This window comes from Pinus tabuliformis, chromosome 6 (genome assembly GCF_031772625.1).
Source record: "Pinus tabuliformis cultivar Carrire ecotype Pingquan chromosome 6, CPIR1, whole genome shotgun sequence".
NCBI classification, from domain to species: Eukaryota; Viridiplantae; Streptophyta; class Pinopsida; order Pinales; family Pinaceae; genus Pinus; species Pinus tabuliformis.
Genome location: NC_142292.1, coordinates 1,165,809,050 through 1,165,816,654, shown reverse-complemented (window position 1 = coordinate 1,165,816,654; position 7,605 = coordinate 1,165,809,050).

Here is a 7,605-nt window from a genome sequence, read left to right as displayed (position 1 = left end):
CCTCATAAGCCATTCAATGTGTCCGACAATTTTGTGTTGAAATTGTTGGAAATGGCGTCTGGTTAGTGGAAATCCGAGAAAATTTTGGGGTTAGGTGCCTGATTTTAGGGAGTTTGTAGAGCAAATAGTACCCAAACTTGGGTAAATAATAACTTGATGAGTTTTTGACCAAATCGGGAGCAGAAAGAGCTAGACAGACATTTTTGGGCATTCTAGAGCCATTGGAATAGGTTTCAGAGCTATTTGAGCATTGGAAACTGATGTATTCACACTTTTAAGCATAATAGAGAGGGTCAAGCCATTGGAAGATGGACCAAGGAGACATAGCCTTGGCGGGGTGAAATCCTTCATCATGTGCTATTGTGATACTATTTTGGTGATGTTCATGTCTGTTATATGTTGTTGTTCAGTCATTTTTTTATGTTAATTTTACATGAAATTTACATAAAACCACTCAAAAACTCATGTTTAAACTTGTAATTGACCTCATGAATCCTTAAGCACTCTTAAGATATTCTAAAAATGATTTTAGTACAACAAAATGATTATCCCATTTATATCAAGTTTGGTATCAAAGCTCTTGGCTTTCTTTGTGCAAGAAGGATTTCATTGTTTGCAAGTGAATTTCATGGTTACAAGGTTGAAGCTCAAGAGAGGAGAAGGGAAACTAGTTGAAAGTCCTGGAGTTGGCTCAGGGAGAATGAGTGCAAGGTAGCCACAATATCCACCACTAGTTCTACCTCAAATTTCAGTTGACGTTTTAGTGAGAATGTCACATGAAGGAGAGCCTAAAAATATGACAGTGAAGGTCTTTAGGAAGGCATTCTTTGACATGAGAGAGATTGTGAAAGTCCTCTATGAAGAGAGGAATACAAGACTATAGGTGAAACCTCCAAGCCTCCAAAAGGAGAAGGTTCTTTAGGAGGAGAAGGTAATGGAAATGGAGGTAAACCTCCACCCTCTCCAACATCATGTTCTTAAAATTCACATGCATATTTATCCTCTTCCACTAATAAAACCCTTACTCATACTCATCAACATACCTCAAAAGGAATTGGTAAAACACCCTTGTTAAAACTTGATGTTAAATATGAACTGCCCATGTATAATGGTGAAGTGAATGTAGAGAATATTGACAATTGGGTTCATCAGTTGGAGGTCTATTGCAGAATTCAAAACCTTCAAGATGATGAAATAAAGATTCAGCTAGCTTCCTTGAGGATCGAGGGTGCAACACTAGTATGGTGGGAATCCATGACACAAGAAGAGATAAAATAAGGTGGTAAGATCTCAATTTCTTGGTATGATTTCATTGCAGAAAATTAAAAGACAATTTTACCCTCTAGGATATATGCAGAAAGCCATCATGAATTGGAAAAACGTTAGACAACTTAAAGGTCAAAATGTGCAAGATTACACCCAAGAATATAGAAGAAGGTCTCTAATGTTAGGTGTTTATTTCCAATCACAAGGCACGTTGTTGAAGTATATAGGGGGTTTACACAATTACCTTACGCATACTATCCTTATGTTTAATTCCAATAATCTAGATGAGGTGTGTGTGCCAGTCACTCATCTTGATGCAAGAGGGAAAAATACTCTAGAAGAGGGTAGTAAAAATCCATTTAAGGGTAAAGGAAAAGAAAATGGTTTCGAATGGAAAGGAAATAAAAATGCATCCATTAAGAAGGAAGGAGAGAAAACAACATGCAATCATTATTCCAAAGAGGGTCAAGATGAAGCTCATTGTTGGAAGCTTCATCACGAAATAAAACCAAAGAAATTCAACAAGAAGGGAAAATAAAAAACAGTTGCAACCACTCAAGAGGATTTGGGATCCAATTCAGGTAATGAAACTAAACTTACATCCATGGGTATGCAAGGAAAAGAATCCATTGCTAGCACTAGTACTTCAAATTTACACAATGAAACTCCAAATGAAAAGAAGAGGATAGAACGTTTTCACATAAGGGTAATCTCAAAACATAGAAAAGTTGATACTCTTTTCGATAGTGGCTCTCAAGGCAATCTTATCTTTGAAAATATTTTCAAAAGTTTAAACTTGGAAACCATTCCACATCATAAACCATATCCATTATAATGGGTGTGTGGCAATGCATAATTTCAAGTAACTAGAAAGTGTACACTGAAACTCGCCATTACTGCAAATTTCATAAATGAAGTGGAACTTGATGTTGTGCCATTAGACATATGTGGTATATTTTTGGGAAGCCTGTATTTGTATGACAGAAAATCTATCTTACATAGGCATGAAAAAAATATCATTTGTTTAAATATCAAGTATAATACATTGTGAGAGCCCATAGTAAGAAATTGAATCTTTCACTTGTTAATGCGCGACAGATGAAAAGACTAGTGAATTCTACCAAGAATTTTGTACTTCTAATGATCAAACCCAAGAATGATTTTAATAATGAAGCTTTTCAAGGTTGTGACTCAAGATTGAAATCTGAATTTGGTTGATGTTGTTAACCCATATGACGAGATGTTTTAGGAACCAAAGGATTGCCTCTCAAGAGAGGAATCCAACATGAGATACAGTTGTAGCAAGATAGTCCTCTTCCTAACATTGGCATGTACAAGATGTCAGTGATGGAAAGTGAATAAATTAAAAAGAAAATTCAAGAGTTGTTGGACAAAGGAATCATCAGGGCAACTTCTTTGCCATGTGGTTCACCTATTGTTTTGATGCCAAAGAAGAATGGAACATTGCGCATGTGTGTGTACTTTCGTGCATTGAAAAATATTACAGTAAATAACCATTACCCACTACCTAGAATAGATGATTTACATGGTCAATGAAAAGATGCAAAGTAATTTACTAAGTTGGACTTAAGGAGTGGCTACCATGAAATTAGAATTGTTGAAGGAGACATTTAGAAGACAACATTCAAGACAAAACAAGGTTTGTTTGAAGGGCTAGTTATGCTTTTTGGTTTATGTAATGCTCCTGCTACCTTCATGTGTGTAATGAATGATCTGTTGAAGCCATTTCTTGATGAGTTTGTTATAGTATAATTAGATGGCATCTTAATTTTCATTAAATCTCATGATGAACATGTAATGCATGTGAGAAAAGTACTTGATGTGTTAAAGAAAGAACAATTGTATTTAAAGATGTCAAAATGTGAGTTTGTAAAAGCGTCTTTAGTTTACTTGGGCCATATTGTTGGAGGAGGTGAATTGAAAATAGATCCCTCCAAGGTTGATGTCATTTTGAATTGGCCAAGACCCAAGACAGTTACTGAGGTAAGAAGTTTTTTGGGAGTGGCCCAATATTGGAGAAAATTCGTTGCTAAGTTTTCTTCTATGGCATATTCTTTGCATGCATTGACTAGTGTGAAAAAGGTTTTTAGTGGGGAGGCAAACAACAAAATGCCTTTGATGCATTAAAGGAAAAGAATAGTTCAACCCCAGTACTTGCACTTCCAAACTTGAGACAGTCATTTGAGATCCAAACTGATGCTAGTGACTATGCCATGGATGCAGTACCCAGGCAACATGTGTTGGGTGTGGAACCTGATTATCTTCTTTATTCAGAGGTATCACCACATTGGACCCCATTTCATTGTTGCTTCCCGTTTATGTGCGCCACCATGGGGGTCCAGGTGGGCTGACGACCTTGTAAAATAGATGTAAAGTTACCTTGTAAAATGTTGTAATTTCATAGTCAATCTGGGACATTCGTTAGGTGGAAATCTGACAGTAGAAATTGTGTTTAATTTAGGGTTTTTTGCCCTAGAAGGAAACCCCTTGCTATATATGATGGAATTGTATTGCGTCTATGTAGGTGTGTATTAGGAGTGAGAAAGAGAGAGGATATTATGTGAGAATGAAGAGGAAATTACATCGGATCTACTGTAGGTTGTATCTCTTGATTTTGCTGAATAATATAAAAGGAAGGACTAGCTGTTTCTCCGTGGACGTAGCCCAAATTGGATGAACCATGTATATCTATGTCTCTCTTGTTTTATGGGTTTTCTGTGTTTATATTTTTGAAATATATTTTATGTGTTCCATTTCTTTGTAATATATAATTTTCTAACTTGTATCAAAGTGGAAGGTCTATTTGGCTGATAAACTCGTAGGAGAGAAGAATTCTTGGTTCGAATGGGAGTAATGGAGGAAGTTGATAGGTTTAGGGTCGAAAAAATTAACAACCAAAACTATCAGCTGTGGATGATGCAGACGAAAGATTATTTGTACCAGAAATATATGTACCTACCATTGAGTGGAAAGACAAAGAAGCCAAAGGGTATGACAGACACAGAATGTGATATGAATCTTGATAGAAAGGCACTTGGAATAATATCGTTGTGCCTAGTGGTGTCGGTAGCCTTTAATATTTCAAGGGAAATGACAAAAGATGGTTTAATGTCGGCAATGGCCAAACTATATGAAAAACCCTCAGCCTCAAATAAGGTATTTCTTATGAAGCATTTATTTAATATGAAGATGTCAGAAGGTGGATCTGTTGCTGACCCTTTAAATGAATTTAATACATTTACCAGTCAGTTAAGTTCTGTAGGGGTAATTTTTGATGATGAAGTTAGGGCAATGTAATTTCTATGCTCATTGCTAGAAAATTAGAATGGTTTAGTTATGGCCATTAGTAACTCTGGCTTTGGATCTAGTACTTTAAAGTTTGATGATGTTGTTGTTGCAATCCTTAGCGACAAAATGTGATGGAAAATCTCTGATGAGACATCAGGTAATGCTTTGACTGCAACGAGTAGGGGAAGAAAAATGGAAAGAGGAAGGATCCCAGGAAATTGCAGTAAGTCAAGGAAAGGTAGATCCAAGTCCAGATCGGGGATAGTGTGCTGGAAGTGCAGGAAGAAAGGATGCCTAAAGAAAGACTGCAAGTCTTAGAAGGGAAAAGAAGGAGACCCACAACAAGAAACCAATCATGAAGCGAATGTGACAGGTGATGTGTTGCAAGATGCTTTGATTCTTTCATTAGAAAATATTACTGATGTTTGGGTGGTAGATTCAGGGGCCTCACTCCATGCCACACTTGATAGGAAAAATTTTCATGATTATGTTCAAGGAGATATTGGACAGGTTTGATTGGGTGATGATAAACCTTGTAAAATCATTGGAATGGGTACAATTTTCATAAAAAGAAAAATGGAAATCAATGGCTATTGAAGGAGGTAAGGGATGTTCCAGATCTGAAGAAAAATCTGATTTCAACAAGGCAGTTGGGAGGTGAAGGTTGTGTAACAACGTTTACAGATAAAACCTGGAAGGTCACTAAAGGAGCCCTGGTAATAGTAAAAAGAGAAAAGGCTGGTACATTGTATTTATGCAATGTTATTTCTAATTCTGTTAATGCTTTAACCTCTAAAGGAGAAGATACAACATTATGGCATCATAGGCTCAGGCACATGAGTGAGAAGGGGATGCAAATTCTTCACTCAAGAAATTTGTTGCCAGGTTTGAAGCATGTTGGTTTAGAATTCTGTGAGAATTGTGTTTATGGAAAACAGAAGAGAGTCAGATTCCTCAGAGTTGGGAAAGAAAAGAAGAGTGAAAAATTAGAGCTTATGCATACAGATGTATGGGGACCTGCTCAAGTATCATCTCTCAGTGGCTCACGTTATTATGTTAATTTTATTGATGATGAAACCAGAAAAACCTAGATTTATTGTATTCGAAATAAATCTAATGTATTTGATACTTTCAAGAAATGGAAATCTTTGGTTGAAAATGAGACAGGAAAAAGGTTGAAGTGTCACATATTAGAAAATGGAGGTGAATATTGTAGCAAAGAGTTTGATAGATATTTTTCAGATAATGGAATTTGCAGAGAGAAGAGAGTTCCAGGAACACAAAAATAAAATGGTGTGTCAGAAAGGATGAATAAGACAATCATGGAGTGTGCAAGGTGCATGAGATTGCATGCAGGATTGCCTTTACAATTTTGGGCAGATGTTATAGATATTGTTGTTTATCTAATAAAGAGAGGGCCTTCAAGTTCCTTGGATGGGGTATTCCCGAGGAGGCATGGATAGGTAAAAAGGTAATGTATTCATTTTTAAAGACTTTGGTTGTGAAACCTTCGTCTACATTATTAAATAAAATAGAACAAATCTTAAGGCAAAATCAAAGAAATGTACCTTTATTGGATATGGTGTTAATGATTTTGGTTATCACTTTTATGATTATGAAAAAAACAAAATCATTAGGAGAAGAGATGTAATATTCAATGAAAAGGTTTTGTATAAGGATCAGATGCAATAAAAGAAATAGGAAAAAGAAAATAGAGAATATATAGTGCTTGATGAGATCACAGAAAAAGTGAAGGTTCCTGAAAATCATAATCATCAATAGCCAGAACAACAACAACAACCCAACAACAACAAGCACCTCAAACACTTGAAAGTGGTGTTATAATATCTACCAGGATAAGTAAACCCCTGAACAATACCCTCCTTCATTATATTATGTATTGTTGACTGATTCTGGTGAACCAGAATGTTATGAAGAAGCAGTGTAGGTAGAAACCAGGAAGAAGTGGGAGCAAGACAAGAAAGAAGAGATGGACTCTTTAGCACATAACCAGACTTGGGACTTATTCAGGTTGCCTACAGGTAAATCAACATTGCAAAATAATGGTTTTACAAGTTGAAGGAAGAAGATGGAGGTAGAAAAAGTTATAAAGCTAGACATGTGGTGAAGGGGTTTTCACAAAAAAAGGGTATAGACTTTGATGAGATACTTTCTCTTGTTGTTAAAATTACTTCAATCAGAACTTTTTTAATTCTAGTAGCAGCTGAAGATTTTCATCTTGAGCAGTTAGATGTAAAGACATCCTTTCTCCATGGGGATTTGGAGGAAGAGATATATATGCAACGACCACAAGGATATGAGGTAAAAGGGAAGGAGAAACTAGTGTGGAGGTTGAAGAAGAGATTGTACGGCTTAAAAGAGGTTCCAAGGCAGCGGAATCTAAAATTTGACAGGTTTATGTATGAAAAAGGTTATACTAGATGTCACTCTGATCATTGTGTTTATATCAAAAGGAAAAATGATGGCACCTATATTATATTGTTATTGTATGTAGATGACATGCTTGTTGCAAGTTCTAACATGCATGAAATAAATGTGCTCAAAAGAAAATTGGCAAACTCATTCGCAATGAAGGATTTGGGTGTTGCACAACAAATCCTTGGTATGAGAATAACTATAGACAAGAAGAATCACAAATTAACATTGTCTCAGAGTGCGTACATACAAAATGTGTTGAAAATATTTAATTTGCAGAAAGCAAAACCCGTTAGTGTACCTTTGGCTAGCCATTTCAAACTATGTGAGGAGGTGTGTCCCAAAACTTAGGAAGAAATGGCTTATATGTCTAAAGATTCATATGCATCAGTAGTTGGAAGCTTAATGTATGCAATGGTTTGCACAAGGCCTGATATTGCACATGCTGGAAATAATACTGAGAGGGGGGGGGGTGAATCAGTATTATCACATCAATAAAACTTTTTCATTTCCATATTCAGATTCATATATGCTACTTCCACAACTTCTTATGATTCAGTTAGTTGATCCTTAATGAGTGCATTAGAACATTAT